A 22,250-nucleotide genomic window follows, 5' to 3' on the forward strand; every position below is an offset into this window, starting at 1 on the left:
TCTTTTCATGTGTCTGTTGGCCATATGGATGTCTTATTTGGAAAAAGTGTCTATTCATGTCTTCTGCCCATTTCTTCACTGGATTATTTGTTTTTTGGGTGTTGAGTTTGGTAAGTTCTTTATAGATTTGGGATACTAACCCTTTATACGATATGTCATTTGCAAATATCTTTTCCCATTCCATTGGTTGCCTTTTAGCTTTGTTGATTGTTTCCTTTGCAGTGCAGAAGCTTCTATCTTGAAGAGGTCCCAATAGTTCATTTTTGCTTTTAATTCCCTTGTCTTTGGAGATGTGTCGAGCAAGAAATTGCTGCAGCTGAGGTCAAAGAGGTTGCTTGCTTTCTCCTCTAGGATTTTGATGGTTTCTTATCTCACATTTAAGTCTTTTATCCATTTTGAGTTTATTTTTGTGTATGGTGTAAGAAAGTTGTCTAGTTTCATTCTTCTGCATGTTGCTGTCCAGTTCTCCCAGCACCATTTGCTAAAGAGACTGTCTTTTTTCCATTGGATATCCTTTCCTGCTTTGTCAAAGATTAGTTGGCCATACATTTGTGGGTCTAATTCTGTGTTCTCTACTATTCCATTGGTCTATGTGGCTGTTTTTGTGCTAAATGCCATACTTTCTTGGTGATTACAGCTTTTTTTTTTTTTTTCAACGTTTATTTATTTTTGGGACAGAGAGAGACAGAGCATGAACAGGGGAGGGGCAGAGAGAGAGGGAGACACAGAATCGGAAACAGGCTCCAGGCTCTGAGCCATCAGCCCAGAGCCCGACGCGGGGCTCGAACTCACGGACCATGAGATCGTGACCTGGCTGAAGTCGGATGCTTAACCGACTGCGCCACCCAGGCGCCCCGGTGATTACAGCTTTTTAGTGAGGCTAAAATGTCTGGGATTGTGATGCCTCCTACTTTGGTTTTCTTTTTCAATATTACTTTGGCTTTTTGGGATCTTTTGTGGTTCCATACAAATTTTAGGATTCAATATTACTTTGGCTTTTTGGGATCTTTTGTGGTTCCATACAAATTTTAGGATTGTTTGTTCTACCTTTGAGAAGAATGTCGGTGCAATTTTTATTAGGATTGCATTGAATGTGTAGATTGCTTTGGGTAATATTGACATTTTAACAATATTTATTCTTCCAATCCACGAACACGGAATGCTTTTCCATTTCTTTGTGTCTTCTTCAGTTTCCTTCATAAATTTTCTATAGTGTTCAGCATATGTATCTTTTACATCTTTGGTTAGATTTATTCCTAGGTATTTTATGGTTCGTGGTGCAATTGTAAATGGGATCAATTTCTTAATTTCTCGTTCTGTTGCTTCATTGTTGGTGTATAGGAATGCAACCAATTTCCATACATTGATTTTATACACTGAGACTTTTCTGAATTCATATATCAATTCTGGAAGGCTTTTGGTGGAGTCTTTCAGGTTTTCCATGTAGAGTGTCTGTGAACAGTGAAAGTTTGACTTCTTCTTTGCCAATTTTGATGAATTTTATTTCATTTTGTTGTCTGGTTGCTGATGCTAGGACTTCCAACACTGTTAAACAACAGTGGTGAGAGTGGACATTCCTGTCGTGTTCCTGATCTCAGGGAAAGCTCTCAGGTTTTCTGCACTGAGGATGATACCAGCTGTGGGCTGTTCATATACACCTTTTATGATGTTTAGGTATGTTCCTTCTATCTCGACTTTCTTGAGGGTTTTCATTAAGAAAGAATGCTGTATTTTGTCAAATGCTTTTTTCTGCATCCATTTACAAGATCATATGGTTCTTATCCTTTCTTTTAAAATGAGATGTATCACATTGATTGATTTGCAAATATTGAACCAGCTCTGCAGCCCAGGAATGAATACCACTTGCTCATGGTGGATAATTATTTTTATATGCTGTTGAATTCAATTTGCTAGTATCTTGTTGAGGACTTTTACATCCATGTTCATCAGGGATATTGGCCTGTAATTCTTTCTTGTGGGGTCTCTTGTCTGTTTGGGGAATCAAGGCAATGCTGGCTTCATAGAATGAGTCTGGAAGCTTTCCTTCCATATCTATTTATTTGGAAGAGCTTGAGAAGTCGGGGTATTAACTCTGCTTTAAATGTCTGGTAGGATTCCCCTGAGAAGCTATCTGGCCTAGGACTCTTATTTGTTGGGAGATTTTTGATAAATTATTCAATTTCTTCACTAGGGGGTTCTGTTCAAACTTTTTGTTTCTTCCTGTTTGAGTTTTGATAGTGTGTGGGTGTCTAGAAACTTGTCCACCCCTTCCAGGTTGTCCAGTTTGTTGGCATATAAATTTTCATAGTATTCTCTGATAACTGTTTGTATTTCTGAGGGATTGGTTGTGGTAAGTCATTTTCATTCATGATTTTATCTATTTCGGTCCTCTCTCTCTTTTCTTTTTGAGAAATCTGGCTAGGGGCTTATCAATTTTGTTTTTGTTTGTTTGTTTGTTTTTCAAAAAAACAGCTCTTAGTTTCATTGATCTGTTCTGGGTTTTGTTGGATTTTATATTGTTTATTTCTGCTCTAATCTTTATTTTTATTTATTGATTTATTGATTTATTTTTTCGATATATGAAATTTATTGTCAAATTGGTTTCCATACAACACCCAGTGCTCATCCCAAAAGGTGCCCTCAATACCCATTACCCACCCTCCCCTCCCTCCCACCCCCCCCATCAACCCTCAGTTTGTTCTGTTTTTAAGAGTCTCTTATGCTTTGGCTGTCTCCCACTCTAACCTCTTTTTTTTTTTCTTCCCCTCCCCCATGGGTTTCTGTTAAGTTTCTCAGAATCCACATAAGAGTGAAAACATTATCTGAAAAGTATCTGTCTTTCTCTGTATGGCTTATTTCACTTAGCATAACACTCTCCAGTTCCATCCACGTTACTACAAAGGGCCATATGTCATTCTTTCTCATTGCCATGTAGTACTCCATTGTGTATATAAACCACAATTTCTTTATCCATTCATCAGTTGATGGACATTTAGGCTCTTTCCACAATTTGGCTATTGTTGAGAGTGCTGCTATAAACATTGGGGTACAAGTGCCCCTATGCATCAGTACTCCTGTATCCCTTGGGTAAATTCCTAGCAGTGCTATTGCTAGGTCATAGAGTAGGTCTATTTTTAATTTTTTGAGGAACCTCCACACTGTTTTCCAGAGTGGCTGCAGCAGTTTGCATTCCCACCAACAGTGCAAGAGGGTTCCCGTTTCTCCACATCCTCTCCAGCATCTATAGTCTCCTGATTTGTTCATTTTGGCCACTTTGACTGGTGTGAGGTGATATCTGAGTGTGGTTTTGATTTGTATTTCCCTGATGAGGAGTGACGTTGAGCATCTTTTCATGTGCTTGTTGGCCACCCGGATGTCTTCTTTAGAGAAGTGTCTATTCATGTTTTCTGCCCATTTCTTCACAGGATACAAAATCAATGTACAGAAATCAGTTACATTCTTATACACTAATAATGAAGCAACAGAAAGGCAAATAAAAAAACTGATCCCATTCACAATTGCACCAAGAAGCATAAAATACCTAGGGATAAATCTAACAAAAGATGTAAAAGATCTGTATGCTGAAAACTATAGAAATCTTATGAAGGAAATTGAAGAAGATATAAAGAAATGGAAAAACATTCCATGCTCATGGATTGGAAGAATAAATATTGTCAAAATGTCAATACTACCCAAAGCTATCTACACATTCAATGCGATCCCAATCAAAATTGCACCAGCATTCTTCTCAAAACTAGAACAAGCAATCCTAAAATTCATATGGAACCACAAAAGGCCCCGAATAGCCAAAGTAATTTTGAAGAAGAAGACCAAAGCAGGAGGCATCACAATCCCAGACTTTAGCCTCTACTACAAAGCTGTCATCATCAAGACAGCATGGTATTGGCACAAAAACAGACACATAGACCAATGGAATAGAATAGAAACCCCAGAACTAGACCCACAAACGTATGGCCAACTCATCTTTGACAAAGCAGGAAAGAACATCCAATGGAAAACAGACAGTCTCTTTAACAAATGGTGCTGGGAGAACTGGACAACAACATGCAGAAGATTGAAACTAGACCACTTTCTCACACCATTCACAAAAACAAACTCAAAATGGATAAAGGACCTGAATGTGAGACAGGAAACCATCAAAACCCTAGAGGAGAAAGCAGGAAAAGACCTCTCTGACCTCAGCCTTAGCAATCTCTTACTTGACACATCCCCAAAGGCAAGGGAATTAAAAGCAAAAATGAACTACTGGGACCTTATGAAGATAAAAAGCTTCTGCACAGCAAAGGAAACAACCAACAAAACTAAAAGGCAACCAATGGAATGGGAAAAGATAATTGCAAATGACATATCAGACAAAGGGCTAGTATCCAAAATCTATAAAGAGCTCACCAAACTCCACATCTGCTCTAATCTTTATTAGTTTTATTTTTCTACTGGCCTTAGGATTTCTTTGCTGTTCTGCTTCTACTTCCTTTATATGTACTGTTAGATTTTTTGTTGGGGGATTTTTCTTGTTTCTTGAGATAGACCTGGATTGCAATATATTTTCCTCTCAGGACTGCCTTTGCTGCATCCCAAAGGGTTTGGACTGCAGTGTTTTCATTTTCATTTGTTTCCGTATATTTTTTAATTTCTTCTTTAATTGTCTGGTTGACCCATTCATTCTTTTGTTCTTTAACCTACATGCATTTGGACGTTTTCTAAACTTTTTCCTCTGGTTGCTTTCAAATTTCATAGCATTGTGTCCTGAAAATGTGCATGGTATGATCTCAATTCTTTTATAAATAATTGAGTGCTATTTTGTGACCTGGTATGTGATCTATCTTAGGGAATGTTCCATGTGCACTCGAGAAGAATGAATTCTGCTGCTTTAGGATGAAAAGCTCTGAATATATCTGTCAAGTCCATCTGGTCCAGTGTATCATTCAGGGCCATTGTTTCCTTATTGATTTTCTGCCTAAATTATCTGTCCATTGTTGTAAGTAGAGTATTAAAGTCCCTGCAATTACCACATTCTTACCAATAAGATTGCTTATGTTTGTGATTAATTGTTATATATATTTGGGTGCCTCCAAATTGGGTGCATAAACATTTATAATTGCTAGCTCTTCTTGGTGGATAGACCCCATGATTATGATATAATGCCCTTCTTCATCTCTTGTAACAGCCTTTAGTTTAAAATCTAGTTTTTCTGATATGTGTGGCTACTCCAGCTTTCTTTTAACTTCCAGTAGTATGACAGATGGTTCGCCATCCCCTCACTTTCAATGTGAAGGTGTTCTCAGGGCTAAAGTGGGTCATTTGTAGACAGCAAATAGATGGGTCTTGTTTTTTTATCCATTCTGATACCCTATGTCTTTTGATAGGAGCATTTAGTCCATTTACATTCAGTGTTATTGAAAGATATGGATTTAGAATCATTGTATTATCTGTAGGTTTCATGCTTGCAGTGATGTCTCTGGTTCTTTGTAGTCTTTTCAGCATTCCACTCACAAAGTCCCCCATTAGGATCTCTTGTAGGGCTGGTTTAGTGGTGATGAACTCCTTCAGTTTTTGTTTGGCTGGGAAAATCTTTATTCCCCTCTTCTATTCTGAATGATAGCCTTGCTGGATAAAGTATTCTTGGCTACATTTTTTTCCTGTTCAGCACATTGAATATTTCCTGACCCTCCCTTCTGGCCTGCCAAGCTTCAATAGATAGGTCTGCTACTACCCTTATGTGTCTACCCCTTTAGGTTAAGGCCAGTTTGTCCCTAGCTGCTTTCAGAATTCTTTCTTTTCCTTTGTATTTTGCCAGTTTCACTATGATATGTCATGCACAAGATTGATTCAAGTTACATGTGAAGGGAGTTCTCTGTGCCTCCTAGATTTCAATGTCTGTTTGCTTCCCCAGATTGGGGAAATTTTCAGCTATGATTTGTTCAACTACACCTTTTGCCCCTTTCTCTCTCTCTTCTTCTGGAAATCCTATGATATGGATATTATTAAGTTTCATTGAATCACTTAGTTCTCTAATTCTCCCTTCCTGGTCCAGAATTTTTTTGTCTTTTTCTCAACTTCATTTTTTTCCATAATTTTATCTTCTATTTCACTTATTCTCCCCTTTGCCTCTTCAATTCTTGCTGTCACTGCCTCAAGTTTATTTTGCACCTAATTTACAGCATTTTTAAATTGATTATGACTATTTTTTAGTTCCTTGATCTCTGAAGCAGTAGATTCTCTGCTGTCTTCTATGCTTTCTTTAAGCCCAGTGATTGATCTTATGATGATTATTCTAAATTCTTGTTCACTTACATTGTTTATATCTGTTTTGATCAATCCTTTAGCTGTCATTTCTTTCTGGAATTTCTTTTGAGGAGAATTCTTCCATTTCATCATTTTGGCTACTTTTCTTATCCCTTATGTGTTTTAAAAGCTTGTTATGGTCCTGCACCTGTGAGACTACTATATTAAAGAGGGGTTATACACTGTCCAGGGCCTGGCCCTTCAGGCCTGTTTTTTGGAATGTGTTACTTGCTGTCTTTTTGTGACTTTGGTTGCTTTATCTTCCTACTCATAGTGATGTTTTGGACCCTTTACCAGGTATACTTTGATTTTTTCATTGATGTTGCCCTGGAAAAGAAAAGAAACAAACAAACAAAAACCAGACAGACAAAAAAAAAAACCCTTTAAAACAAAGCAAAACAAACAAAAACACCAGCTACAAGAAAACAACGGGGCAGGGAAAAGGAAAAGAAAAGAAAATTGACCAGGCAGAGAAACTATACAGCTTAATCCAGAGAGTGGCAGAGGAAAATAAAGAAGGAGATACAGAACAGGTATAAAGAGAATAGATTAAATATGTCTGCTTAAACAAACCAATAACCAGAATAACCAGACTAGAGGAGGGAAGAGATAAGAAGGATAAAAGGAAGAAAAAAAAAAATATATATATATATAATAGGAATTGTCCACGAATTAAATCAGAAAATGCAAAACTGCTGGGTGCCTTGGAACCAGTGGCAGCACTGGTCTGACGGAGGGGCTGTCTTGTTCATCAGCATCTACCTTGCTTCAGTAGATACACAGTTACCAGGTGCTGAGGTGTGTGGTTTGGTATAGGCGGGCCTGCCTCCCCTGTGGGCCCGCTGTCTGTTCCCTGAGGCCCAACCTTGTTGGTGATAGGGAGAAAATTGGTGACACTCCAGTCTCTCCTTCACAGACTAGGTGTCCCAAACCACTCTGTTCAGGCCATCCTCACGGTGCCATCAGAATGAACGAGGTCAGTTTGTCTTGCTCTGCGGACTCCTGCAACTCCCTGGCACTTGGTGGGGATTTAAACCCTGATGTCTTAAGGGGTCCTGCTCTGTGCATTCAGTTCTAGAGAAGTGCCACTCCATGCCACCAATGATATATTGCCTCTGGCTGGCAGGCACAGGCAGTCTTTGTCCTTTGAACTGTTGTGTACCTTCTTCTCACAGCACTCCAGGGAGGGGATTGCTTTCTCCCACTATGGAATGTGCCTCTGAACTAGTTACTGAGCCCGGAGCTGGCTTCCCTCCTCCCCAGGTGCACGAACAGGGCAACTGGCCCCAGTCCGGAGAAAACTCTGCGGTTAGAGGTTGGATCTTTCTCCCTCTGGGTCTGTGATTTTTTCTCTTGTCCAGATACAGTCTTATGCTTCCCCTGCCTCTCTTTTCTTCCCTTTGTCTCTCTGAAGAAGAGGATCCTTCCCATCTGTGCCTATGCTGTCCGTTTAATCTCTCCCAGTTCACAATGACACACCTATGGCCCACCAGGTTGTCCCCGTGGGTCTCTGGAGACAACTCTGTCACTCTGCAGCCCGGACTCTTGGAATTTAGAGTCCTTTGGCCTCAACACTGCTGTGTTTGAGGGATGAGGGAACTTTGGGTCCCCCTACTTCTCCACCATGTTGGATCTCCCTGAACTCATAGATTTTAATATGCATTTTGCATATTAAATGCATTAATCAAAATGCATTAATGCATTTTGATTCAATGTAGTCATTACTTTACAAATTTGTCTTATTTTTGGCCAGATAAAAATGATGTCTTTGTCCTCTTAACAGTGATGTCTGTAGTCTTTGATAGTTACCTTGCTTTCAGAAGTGACAAGATATCCCAGGTACATTTTTTTCTGTTTCCTGTGCCATATTTGGAGTCAGCCATTTCTTCAAAAGTCCTGGTTTCTTTTCTAAAGGAATAGCATTTTAAGACCACAATCTATGCACTAGAAATATTTATTCATTGTTAATAGATTGTAATTATGTTTAGTCCTTTTCAGTGAACAGGGTTAGGAAATACGTATTAATTTAGGAAAAGAAAAATAAATTCTAAACTTATAGCTAAATATTTTATTCAAATTAAAGATTATCAGGTTTTTAATTCTTCATTTTTATATTTGCAACTCATTTTCTTATTTTGAAAAAAATACCGATAACACTAATGTAATTATTTATTTGATTTTATTCTAATGCACTCACATAGACATTGAATATTATATATATATAATATTGTAATAGCTTCAAAATAAATACAAAATAGCTTCAAAATTAGTACAAACCTACTGAATTCAATTTAAGTCTTTTTTTTTGCTGGTATTTTTGTCTTTAGATGGATAGTCAAAATGTAGTGCTTTAAAGTTATGATAATTTTTCTCAAAGTGGTTATACCACCAACTTCATACAGAGTTAAGTTTATTTCCTTGATTTTTGCTTTAGACAGTCTACTCTTTAAATATTTTTTTGAAGTGTATTTATTTCGAGAGAGAGAGAGAGTACAAGGGGGAGAGAAGCAGAGAGAAGAGGGAGAAAGAAAGAATCCCAAGAAGGCTCTGCACTGCCAGCATGGGGCCCAATGTAGGGCTTGAACCCACAAACCGTGAGATCACCCAACTGTAAGTTGGGCCCTTAACCAACTGAGTCACCCAGATGCCCCACTCTCCTTAAATATTCTTAAAATTAAATTTTGGTCTAGTGTGTCATTCAAAGCTGTTGTTTCCTTGTTGATTTTCTGCTTAGGTGATCTGCCTATTGCTGTAAGTAGGGTATTAAATCCCCCTATTATTATGGCATTATTATCAATAAGTTTCTTTATATTTGTTATTAATTGATTTATATATTTTGGTTGCATTAAGTTGGGGGCATAAATATTTACAATTGTTAGCTCTTTTTTAAAATTTTTTTTTTTTTTCAACGTTTATTTATTTTTGGGACAGAGAGAGACAGAGCATGAACGGGGGAGGGGCAGAGAGAGAGGGAGACACAGAATCGGAAACAGGCTCCAGGCTCTGAGCCATCAGCCCAGAGCCCGACGCGGGGCTCGAACTCACGGACCGCGAGATCGTGACCTGGCTGAAGTCGGACGCTTAACCGACTGCGCCACCCAGGTGCCCCTGTTAGCTCTTTTTGATGGATAGATCCTTTAATTGTGATATAATGTCCTTCTTTATCTCTTGTTACAGTCTTTGTTGTAGTATCTAGTTTGTCTGATACAAGTATGGTTATTTCAGCTTTCTTTTGATGTCCATTAGCATGATAGATGATTCTCCATTCCCTCACTTTCTTTTTTTTAAACTTAAAAAAAAATGTTTAATATTTATTTGTTTTTGAGAGACAGAGAATGAGCAGGGTAGGGGCAAAGAGAGAGACACAGATTCCAAAGCAGGGTCCAGGCTCTGATCTGTCAGCACAGAGCCTGATGCAGGGCTTAAACCAATGAACCATGAGATTATGACCTGAGCTGAAGTCAGATGCTTAACCAACCGAGCCACCCAGGTGCCCCACCATCCCCTCATTTTCAATCTGCCAACATCTTTAGGTCTTAAATGAGCCTCCTGTAGACAGCCTATAGATGGATCTTTTTTTTTTTTTTATCCATTCTGATACCCTATGTCTTTTGATTGGAACATTTATTCCCTTTATATTCAGGGTGATTTTTTTTGTAATTCCAATGTTACAATTTATTATTTTTAAAAACTTTAAGTTCTACACCTAAAAAAAAAGCAACCTCTACACCTAAAGTGGGGCTCAAACAACCCTGCAATCACGAGCCAAATGTTCCACTGATTGAGCCAGACAGGTGTCCCTCCAATATTGTAATTTATTTATTTATTTTTAATTTTTAAAATTTACATTCAAGTTAGTTAACATATAGTGTAATAAAGATTTCAGAAGTAGAATTTAGTGATCTATCACTTACATACAATAACCAGTGCTCATCCCAACAAGTGCCCTCCCTAATGCCCATCACCCATTTAGCCCATCCCCCCATTCAACATCCCTCCAGCAACCCTCAGTTTGTTCTCTGTATTTAATGGTTTGCCTCCCTCTGTTTTTATCTAGTTTTTGCTTTCCTTCACCTATATTTATCTGTTTTGTTTCTTAAATTCCACATATGAGTGAAATCATATATATTCAGGTGGATTATTGAAAGGTATGAATTTAGTGCTGGTGTGTTACCTGTAAAGTTGATGTTTCTGGTGATGTTCTCTCATCCTTTGTAGTCTTTGTTGGTTTGGTCTTTTTTTTTCAATCCACTCAGAGTCCCCCTTAAAATTTCTTGCAGGACTGGTCTAGTGGTAATGAACTCCTTTAGTTTTGTTTGTCTGGGAAACTCTCTATCTCTCATTCTATTCTGAATGACAACCTTGCTGGATAAAGAATTCTTGGCTGCATATTTTCCCATTCAGCACATTGACTATTTCCTGCCACTTACTTCTGGCCTACCAAGTTTCAGTGCACAGGCTTGCTGCTAATCTTACGTGTCTACCCTTGTAGGCTAAGGACCATTTTTCCCTAGCTACTTTCAGAATTCTCTTTTTATCTTTGTATTTTGCAAGTTTCACTATGATATGTTGTGGTTTTGACCTGGTTTTTTTGTTTGTTTCTGAGGGCTGGTATTCAAAATCTATGGAGAACTTATCAAACTCAACACCCAAAAAGCAAACAACCCAGTTAATAAATGAGCAGAAGATATGAATAGACACTTTTCTAAAGAAGACATCCAGATGGCTAACAGACACATGAAAAGATGCTCAACATCACTCATCATTAGGGAAATACTAATCAAGACCATGATGAGATACCACCACACACCTATCAGATTGGCTAAAATTAACAACACATGAAACAACTGGTGTTGGTGAGAATACAGAGAAAGGGGAACCTTCTAACACTGCTGGTAGGAATGCAAACTGGTGGAACCACTCTGGAGAACAGTATGCAGAGCCCTCCAAAAACTAAAAATAGAACTACCCTATAATCCAGCAATTACACTGTTAGATATTTATCCAAATGATACAAAAATACAGATTCAAAGGAGTATATGCAACCCAATGTTTATAGCAGCATTTTCAACAATAGACAAACTATGGAGAGAGCCCAAATTCCCGACTGATGAATGGATAAAGAAGAAGTGGTATATATATAGAATGGTACTTTACTCAGTCATCAAAAAGAATAGTCTTGCCATTTGCAACAACATGGATGGAGCTGGAATGTATTATGCTAAGCTAAATAAGTCAATCAGAGAAAGACAAATATCATATGATTTCACTCATGTGGAACTTAAGAAACAAAACAGATGAACATATGGCAAAGGGGAAGAGAAGGAAAGGAAACAAACCACAAGAGATTCTTAACAATAGAGAACAAACTGAGGGTTCCTGGAAGGAGGGAGATGTGAGATGGGCTAGATGGGTGTTAAGGAGGGTACTTATTGTGATGAGCACTGAGTGTTGTATGTAAGTGATGTATTAATAAATTCTAATTCTGAAACCAATATTGAATTGTATATTAACTAAAATTCAATAAACAAATAATTAAAAAATTTAATTATTAAAAAATAATAAACAAATAAACTGTAAGATAGACAGTTGTATCCAAAATAAAAATTATAAAATCTGATATATTTAGAGGTCTAGCTTCCATTCCTGTTTCTTTCTTCTCTTCCTTCCCCACTTCCTATAAAATGATTAGATTTTATTTATCAATATTTTTCCAAAAGTTAGCAAATACATATCTCTCTCCCTCCCCTCCCATTTCTTATACAAAGTATAGCATATTATTTCTACTATTCTGACTCCTGGGTTTTTTTTTTTTTTTGACACTACTTTCTGAATATCATATCATTCCTTGGACCTATGAAGAGATCTTCATAACTTCTTTCACAGCTTCACAGATCTCCAATGAATAGATATATTATAATTTATTAGACTAGTCTTTAGTTAATAAAGTGAGTAAATCCCAGTATTCTATTAATAGAAATAGTGTTAAAATAAGTATTTTTGTGTATATTTAATTTCATATTAAAAATTTAATTTTAATTGAAGTTTAATTAACATACAGTGTTATATTAGTTTCATGTGTACAACATCATGATTCAACAATTTCATACATTACCCAATGCTCATCATGACAAGTTTACTTCTTAATCCTCATCACCTATATCATCACTTCCCCCTGACTTCCTTCCGGTAACCACAGTTTGTTCTAAATTTTTTATTTTTATTTATTTATTTTTTTTCAACGTTTATTTATTTTTGGGACAGAGAGAGACAGAGCATGAACAGTGGAGGGGCAGAGAGAGAGGGAGACACAGAATCTGAAACAGGCTCCAGGCTCCGAGCCATCAGCCCAGAGCCCGACGCGGGGCTCGAACTCACGGACTGCGAGATCGTGACCTGGCTGAAGTCGGACGCTTAACCGACTGCGCCACCCAGGCGCCCCTAGTTTGTTCTAAATAGTTAAGAGTCTGTTTCTTGGTTTACCTCTCTTTCTCTTTTCCCTTTGTTCATTTGTTCTGTTTCTCAAATTCCACATATGAGTGAAATCATATGGTATTTATCTTTCTCTGACTGGCTTATTTCACTTAGCATTATACTCTGTAGCTCTATCCATGTCATTGCAAATGGCAATATTTCATCCTTATTTATGGCTGAGTAATATTCCATTGCGCATATATATATAATCTCACATCTCTTTTTTCCATTTATCTATTGATGGACACTTTCATAATTTGGCTATTATAATGTTCCTATAAACACAGGGGTGCATATATCCCTTGGAATTAGTGTTTTCTGTTTGTTTGTTTGTTTTTTTGGTGAACACCCCATAGTATGATTATTGGATCATAGGGTAATTTTATTTTTAAGTTTGTGAGGAACCTGCATACTGTTTTCTGCAGTAGCTGCACCAGTTTGCACTTCCACCACAATGTGAGAGGGTTTCTTTTTCTCCACATACTCGTCAACACCTGGTGTCTTTTGTGTTGTTGATTTTAGCCATTCTGACAGGTATGAGGTGTTATATCATTGTAGTTTTGATTTGTATTTCTCTGATGATGACCAATGTTGAGCATCGTTTCACATGTCAGCCATCTGGATGTCTTCTTTGGAGAAATGTTTGCTCATGTTTTCTGCCCATATATTAATTGGATCATTTGTTTTGGGTGCATTGTGTTTTATAAGTTCTTTATACATTTTGGATGCTAACTCTTTATCAGATGTGTCAATTTCAAATGTCTTCTCCCATTCCATAGTTTCCCTTTTAGTTATGTTGACTATTTCACTGTGCAGAAACTTCTTATTTTGATATAGTTCAAATATCTTATTTTTGCTTTTATTTCCCTTGCCTCAGGAGACACATCTGGAAAATGTTGCTACAGTCAATGTCAGAGACACTGTTACCTGTGCTCTCTTATAGGATTTTTATGTCTTAGGTCTCACATTTAGGTCCTTAACCCATTTTGAATGCATTTTTGTGTATTGTTTAAAAAAGTAGTCCAGTTTCATTCTCTTGCATGTACCTGGACTGGTTTTCCCAACACCACTTGTTGGAATAGACTGTCCTTTTCCCATTGGATATTCTTTCCTGCTTTGTTGAATATTAATTAATCATATAATAATGGGTTTATTAGTGGATTTTCTCTTCTGTTCTATTGATCTATGTGTCTAATTTTGTGCCAGTACCATACTGTTTTGATTACTATCTTTGTAATATAATGTGAAGTCAGGAATTATGATACCTATAGTTTTGCTTTTCATTTTCAAAAATGCTTTGGCAACTCAGAGTCTTTTGTGGTTCCAAATAAATTTTAAAAATGTTTTGTTCTAATTCTGTGAAAAGTACTGTTGGTCTTTTAATAGCAGCTACATTAAATGTGTAGATTGCTTTGGAATAATATTTATTAACAATATTTATTCTCCCAATCAATGAGCATGGGATGTCTTTCCATTTCTTTGTGTCATCTCCAATTTATTTCATCAATGTTTTATGGATTTCAGAATGCAGGTCTTTCACCTCTTTGGTTAGGTTTATTCCCACGTGTCTTGGATGCAATTATATATGGGATTGTTTTCTTAATTTCTCTTCCTATTGCTTCAGTATTAGTTTTTAGAAATGCAACACATTTTTGTACATTGATTTCATATCCTGCAACTTTACTGAATTCATTTACCAGTTCTACTAGTAGTTTTGGTGGAGTCTTTAGGGTTTTCTATGTAGTATATCATGTCATCTGCAAAGAGTGAAAGTTTGAGTTCTTCTTTGATGATTTGGATGCCTTTTATTTCTTTTTGTGTTCCGATTGCTGTGGCTAGGAATTCCAGTACTATGTTGAATGAAAGTGGTGATAGAGGACATCCTTGTCTTGTTCCTGACTTAAACCTACTTTGTTGAGGGCTTTTATCATGAAGCGATGTTTTACTTGTTGAATGCTTTTTCTGCATCTACTGAAATGATTATATGGTTTTTATCCTTCTCTTATTTATGTGCTGTATCACATTGATTGATTTGTGAATATTGAACCATTCTTGCATGACAGAAATAATTCCTACTTGATTGTGGTAAATGATTTTTTTAATATATTGTTGACTTCTGTTTGGTAGTATTTTGTTGAGGATTTTTGCAGCTATATTCATCAGAGATATTGGCCTGTAGTTCTCTTTTTTGGTGGAGTCTTTATCTGGTTTTGGTATTAAGGTAATGTTGGCTTCATAGAATGAATTTGGAAGTTTTCCTTCCTCTTGTACTTTTTTTTTTTAATAGTTTGAGAAGAATAGTATTAAATCTTCTTCAAGTGTTTCATAGAATTCTGGTTCTAGACTTTTGTTTTGGGGGAGTTTCTTGATTACTGACTCAGTCTCCTTACTGGTAATCAGTATATTTATATGTTCTATTTCTTCCTACTTCAGTTTTGGTAGGTTACATGTTTCTAGGAATTTATCCATTTCTTCTAGGTTATCCAATTTGTTGGGATATAGTTGTCACAATATTCTTTTACCATCATTTGTATTTCTTTGATGTTGGCTGTTATTTCTCCTTTTTCATTTGTAATTTTTTTTGAATACTTCCTCTTTTTTATGAGTCTGGATAGAAATTTATGAATTTTGTTTACCTTTTCAAGGAACTAACTCCTGGTTTCATTTATCTGTTCACTGTTTTATTGTTGTTGTTTATTTTTATATCATTTATCTCTGTTCTACTGTTTATTATTTCCTTCCTTCTGCAAGTTTTGGGTTTTGTTTGTTTTGTGTTGTTTCATTTTTTTTAGAGAGAAAGAGCACAAGTGGTAGAGGGAGGCTCCACATCTAGCATGAAGTCCAACATGGGTTTCGATGCCACAATGGTGAGAGCACGACCTAGGCTGAAATCAAGAGTTGGTTGCTTAACTATGCCCTCCAGGTGCTTCTGTTTGTTGTTCTTTTTCTAGCTCCTTTAGGTGTAATGTTAGCTGGTTTAAATGAGATTTTTCTCGTTTCTTGAAGTAGGCCTGAATTGCTATAAACTTCCCTCTTAGAACCCCTGGCTGATTCTAAGCAAAGAAAAGGTTTTAAACCATTGCATTGTGTTTTCATTTTCATTTGTTTCCTTGTACTTTTGGATATTTTCTTTGATTCCTTGGTTAACTTATTCATTGTTTAGTAGCATGTTATTTAACATCCATGTGTTTGTGGTCTTTCCACATTTTTCCTTGTGGTTGACTTCTAATTTCATAGTGATGAGTTCGATCTTTTTGAATTTGTTGAGACTTGTTTGTGGCCTAATATATAATCTATTCTTGAGAATACTCCATGTATAGCTGAATACAATGTGCATTCTGTTTTAGGATTGAATGTTCTATTAAATCCATCTGGTCCACTGTATCATTCAAAACCATGTTTCCTTATTGATTTTCTGATTAGATGATCTGTCCATTGGTATATGTGGGGTGGTCAAGTCCCCTACTATTATTGTATTACTATTTGCTAGTTCCTTTATGTTTGTTTTTAAGTGTTATATGTATTTGGGCGCTCCCATGTTGGTTGCATAGCTACAATTATTATACCTTCTTGTTGGAATTACCCCTTTATGATTATATAGTGCCCTTCTTTGTTTCTTTTTACAGTCTTTGTCTTAAAGTCAGTTTTGTCTGATATAAGTATTGCTACTATGGGTTTCTTTTGACATCCATTTGCATGATAAATATTTCTCCATCCCCCACTTTCAATCTGTAATTGTCTGTAGGTCTAAAATGAATCTCTTGTAGAGAGCTTACAGATGGTTTGTATATAACATCTTCTGCATAAAGTAGTCTATATTAAGTTAATGGTTATTTACGTTGAACATATTCTTTTCTCCTCTCTTCCCCATGTTTTAGGTATATGGTGTCATATTTTATATCCTGTTATTTTGTGAATTCCTAGACTGATTTTTACAGATATATTCATTTTTACTGCTTTTATGTTTCCTATTTTTAAAATGTCACATTTGGTCTTTCAGATCCACTCAGAATTCCCTTTAGTATTTCTTGAAGGCTGGTTTAGTTATCATGAACTCCTTTAGTTTTTGTTTGTCTGGGAAACTCTTTGTCTCCCCTTATATTCTGAATGGTAACCTTACTGGGTAGAGTATTCTTGGTTGCAGATTTTTCCCATTCATCACTTTGAATATATCATGCCACACCCTTCTGGCTTACAAAGTTTCTGCAGAAAATCTGCTGATTACCTTATGGGGTTTCCCCTTATATGTAACTGTCTTCTTTTGTCTTGCTACTTTAAATTTTTTCTTTTTTACTACAATTTGCAATTTTAATTGCAACATGTCTTGGTATGGAACAGCTTTTGTTGCCGGGCGGGGGGCGGGGGGGGGAGGGTGGTGGTGGTGGTGGTGGTGTTCTCTGTGCCTCCTGGATCTAGATATCTGTTTCCTTTGCCAGATTAGGGAAGTTTTCAGCTATTATTTCTTCAAATACATTTTCTGCCCTGTTTTCTCTTTCTTCTTCTGGGATCCCTATAGTACAAATGTTATTATGCTTGATGGCATCATTGATTTCTGTATGTCTATTTTTGTTTTGCATAGTTCTTTTTCCTCTCTTTAGTTCAGCCTCATTACTTCCCATTACTCTGTGTTCTAGATCATTAATTAATTTCTCTGCTTTTTTCAAGCCTGGTGTTTATTCCATCAAGTATGATTCCCATTTTATTTATTGAACCTTTTATCTCTGCTATGTTATTCCTTATCTCTGTGTTAAGGTCTTACTGATGTTTTCCACTCTTTTGTCAAATTCAGTGAGTATCTTTATGATCATTACTTTAAATTCTCTATCAGGCATGTTACTTATATCTGTTCCTCTTAGATTTCTGGCCATGGCCTTGTCCTTTTCTTTCATTTAGGACAAATTCCTCTGTCTTCTCATTTTGTCTAAGTTTCTGTGCCTGTTTCTGTGTTAGGAAAGTCAACTACGTCTCCTGTTCTTAAAGGGTAATGTCTTGATGAAAAGAGGTCCTGTAGTGACCTGCAGTGTGGTGTCCCCTGTTCCCAGGGCCTGGTGATTTTGGGAGTGTCTTCAATGTGAGCTATGTGTGCTTTGCTATTGTGTCCTGGCTGCTTTGTCCTTCAAGCCTGTCATCTGCAGAGGCTCTCTTTACCTGTTGTGGGCAGAATTTGGTCCCTGAACTGAATGTGATGTATTTTAACTAGGTATGCTCTGGTATGCTTGTGAAATGAGACTTGACACCCCACCACTGGATTTGAGGTTCTGCAAACCTCCCAGTTCAGGAGATGCTGTGTTGGAAGGTGTTTGGGCTGATCTTTCTTGGGGAAGGAACTTGCCAAGGTGAAAACTGAAGCAAGCCTGACTTGGCACAGTGTTTCCACTGGAGCACAGGGTGGGGTGGGTGTGTAGGGGGTGTGTGACTTGATATAAGCAAGTTAGGTATGAGGGTCAGTGCTGTGCTGATTCCTGCAGGTGGCCCTGTACTTATGTTGAAGGGCAGGGGAGAGAAATGTCTCTTGCCAGTTCCTTTGTTTTCGGAGGGGTCTCTCTGTGAACTCTGTCTCTTCAGAACATGGTCTCAGGTGAGCAAATAACCTTACCCCTGTGTGTTCCAGGTGCTCTACAGATCACTATTTCCATGCTGTATGTCCACAGGCTGTTTGCTCTGCCTTTTCTCCAAAAGCAACCCAAACGCTCCCTGGGCTCTCCCTGAGCCAAGCCACTGACCCTAAAACTCTAGGCTTTATGCCCTGCTGTTTGCAAGAACTCATGAAATTTGGCCCCTCTTGCTTTCCAGGACAATTGCTATGGGGAATTAATATGCCTTGTGTGGGCTTCTCCAAGTGCTAGTCTGTCTCTCACCCTTGTCCATGACCACAGCTCCTTCCCTACCACAGCAACCTTGATCTGTCTCTCTCCCAAACTCCATCTCTGTACTTCCTACCTTCTTTGATGTGGCCTCTTCTCTCCCTTTAGTTGTAGAGTTTATTCTGTCAGTCTTCAGGTCACTTTCTGGGGTATTTAAGATAAATTGACAGTCATCTATTTGTATTCATAGGTGAAGGTGAACTTAAGGCTCTCTTATTCCACTACCATCTTCCCAAATCCTTATTTAATCATTCTCCTACCATTAGGCATTTTCACAATTTTATTTTTTTCATGTAATTTGTGTGTGTGTGTGTGTGTGAGAGAGACAGAGCATGAGCAGAGAAGGGGCCGAGAGAGAAAGAGACACAGAATCTGAACCAGGCTCCAGGCTCTAAGCTGTCAGCACAGAGCCTGACGTGAGGCTTGAAATCATGAATGGTGAGATCATGACCCGAGTCAAAGTCAGAAGCTTAACTGAGTGAGCCACTCAGGCGCCCTGATTTTCACAATTTTCCAATTATTAATATTTTAAAGAATACCATAGTTAACATCTATATGCAAAATTTTCTCATTTCTCTTTTATCTATAGATTTTATAAATAATTTTGCTATAGTGATGAACATTGAAAATGTTACGCTAAGTGTAAACCAGTCACATAGACTTCATATTGTATGATTCTTTTATAAATAGATAGAATAGTTTATATCTATAGAGACAGGAAATAAAGTACTAGTTGCCTAGGGTTGGGAAAGTGAGTGAGGATATTGGGGATTGACAGCCAAGGCATGTAGGAGTTCTTTTTTGAGGTGATTAAAATGTTCTAAAATTGAAGGGTGCCTAGTGGCTCAGTTGGTTAAATGTCTGACTTCAGCTCAGGTCATGATATCACAGTTCATGAGTTTGAGCCCCACATCTGGCTCTCTGCTGTCAGCACAGAACCTGCTACAGATCCTCTGTCCTCCTCTTTCTATGCCCCTCTCCTGTTGGTTCTCTCTCTTTCTCAAAAATAAATAAACTTTAAAAAAACGTTCTAAAATTGATTGCAGTCATCGTTGCACAAACAAATGTAGTACAAGCCATTGAATTGTTCACTTTAAGTGATTACAAGAATTTCAATAAATCTATTCAAACCAGATTTTGACCTAATTACATCTGCTGCTTTTCTATTCTCTACCTCACTAATTTGTGTTTTTACTCTCATTATTTCCTTCTTTTGATTTCTTTTGGCTTATAGGGCTTTTTTGCCTCATTTTGTATCTGGGAATTTAATTCACTTATTTTAATTCTTTAATTTTGATTGACAATTGTATCTAGTGTTTTGAATTTTCTTCTGATCACTACTTTAGATACATCCCATAGGTTTCAGTGTGTAGTGATTTTATTGTCTTTTTTGTAAACTTTGTAAATTTATTTTATATTTTCTTTTACCAAGCATGTTTAATAGTATGTCTTCAAACATAAATCTAGATTCTAGGTTGACAGTTTCTTCCCTTTCATCACAGTGGAGAGGTTTCATTTTCTTCTGACCTTCATCTTTTTCTGAAGTGAAATCAACCATCCTTCTTATACTTATGTCCTTTTCTCCCTCCTCTTTCTGACTTTAGCATTTTCTCTTCTCTTTAGGTTTTTAGTACTTCTTTTATTATATACCTAAGTTTTTTTTGAAAGTCCTGGGGGATTACTGAGCTCCCTGTCTCTGTCTGTTCTTGATGTTGCTATATTTTTATTGGGGGGGGAGGTTAAGTTTATTTATGTTGAGAAAGAGAGAGCAGGGGGGTGCAGAGAGAGGGAGAGAGAGAATCCCAAGCAGGCTCTGCACTGTCAGCACAGAGCCCAATGCAGGGCTCTAACCCATGAACGATGAGATCATGACCTGAGCCAAAATCAAGAGTCAGATGCTTAACTGACTGAGCCACCCAGGTGCCCCTATTGTTTTAAATCAGATTAATAAAGTTTGGGCTAATATTTCACTTTTTTGCCTGATTTGGGAATTGTGATGTTTTCACCTATTTGTGGGCATTTCTTTTTAGTGTGCCTTAATTGTGTATAGAGATGTTATTTTGTTCCTTACTCCTTTTTTTCTCACAGTAACCATTGGTTTGAAACCTCTCAGGAGCTTCCTAGGTGAAATCTGAAACTAGCCCCTGTACACAGAGGGCAGGAAGAGACCAAACAAAAACACAAGCCATTCTAGGTTAGTAGGTGGCAGCAAAAGGAACTTATATACAAGGTTTGTGTTTGGCGGCAGCAAGACAAGTGAGTCTCTGTGCTGGCCCACCAACTCCTAAAAATTTATATAGAGGCCTTAACTGGATTCAGTCACATATACCATGCAGGTGTTCTCAACACCACATCGCCATCTCAATACTATGTTCTGGGGCAGTCTCTGGGCATAAGAAAGTCAAGTAGAATCCACATTCCAAGGACAGAAAGGGGATGAGGAGCCACCTAGTGCCTGAGTCCAGCTCACAGGTCACTGTCTTCTTAATGATCTTCTTCAACAATAACTTTATAAAGGATTCAGTTGTGTGATCTATTTGCTTGCTCATGTTTAAGTGAGGTGAGTATTTCTATACTAGTGGAGGATGTAACCTAAGGATAACCTTCTTAATGTCTCAGTTCTAGAGCTCCCTCTTATGTTGTTTTCATAAAGTGCTCCTCCCCCTATGATTGCATCTCTTGTTTCCTTTGCCTTCTCTATTCCTAACTGTTCAATTTGCTCTGCTCAATTTTAGTTTCAGCAGTTTCTTAATGTGGGCTTTGTCCTGTAAGAAAACTTCCATCACTTAGAATTGAGAGTTTATAGGACTCAGACTGCCCTCGTCCTACTGTTATTTGGGACTGGGAGTCTTCAAAACTTCATCCAGTTTTGGCTATTCTCAGATTGGCCTTATGAGTATTTCTGAGAATACTTATAGTAATTTGGGGGCTTTCCAGCTCTCAGGGCTATCAGAAGACCCTCTTTTTTCTCTGCTCCCTCCTGTGTAGCTGCTGATAATGCCATGCATGTTTGTTACTATTGGAGATTGATTCCTACCTACTCAAATTTTAGTTCATGAGAATACTTTGTCACCTAGTGTGTTATTGATGTTTTGGCTTCCCTACCCTACTTCCTCTGTTTGTTTTTATGGCGGGCTTTAGGAAGTTAAAAAACATATGGTACCATTTTATCTTCCTAAAAGATATGAGGAAAAACCACATTTCTGAAATGTAGTTAAGAAAGTGATTTAGAGCATGAACTTTAGACTTAAGAATGAAAAACTTAGCTCTTTGTTACATGATCTTTGACCACTGATTTATTCTTAGTCTCTATTTTCTTACCTGTAGGAATGATGTTCAAAATTCTTTTTTTTTTTTTTTTAATTTTTTTTTTTTCAACGTTTATTTATTTTTGGGACAGAGAGAGACAGAGCATGAACGGGGGAGGGGCAGAGAGAGAGGGAGACACAGAATCGGAAACAGGCTCCAGGCTCCGAGCCATCAGCCCAGAGCCTGACGCGGGGCTCGAACTCACGGACCGCGAGATCGTGACCTGGCTGAAGTCGGACGCTTAACCGACTGCGCCACCCAGGCGCCCCTCAAAATTCTTAATAATTGGAGTAGTCC

General features: G+C 37.5%; 1 long non-coding RNA gene across 1 annotated transcript; it reads right to left on the bottom strand.

Moving 5' to 3' along the window:
* Nucleotides 1–6,523: 6,523 nt before the first annotated feature.
* On the bottom strand, nucleotides 6,524–21,991 carry LOC123607630. The gene is made up of 3 exons (XR_006716820.1): nucleotides 21,966–21,991; nucleotides 8,116–8,209; nucleotides 6,524–6,633 (listed from the first exon to the last, which is right to left on the bottom strand). It is a non-coding gene; the product is annotated as an uncharacterized LOC123607630 (long non-coding RNA).
* Between the last annotated feature and the right edge of the window lie 259 nt (nucleotides 21,992–22,250).

The sequence above is a fragment of the Leopardus geoffroyi genome, chromosome A2 (genome assembly GCF_018350155.1).
Source record: "Leopardus geoffroyi isolate Oge1 chromosome A2, O.geoffroyi_Oge1_pat1.0, whole genome shotgun sequence".
In the NCBI taxonomy this organism is placed as follows: Eukaryota; Metazoa; Chordata; class Mammalia; order Carnivora; family Felidae; genus Leopardus; species Leopardus geoffroyi.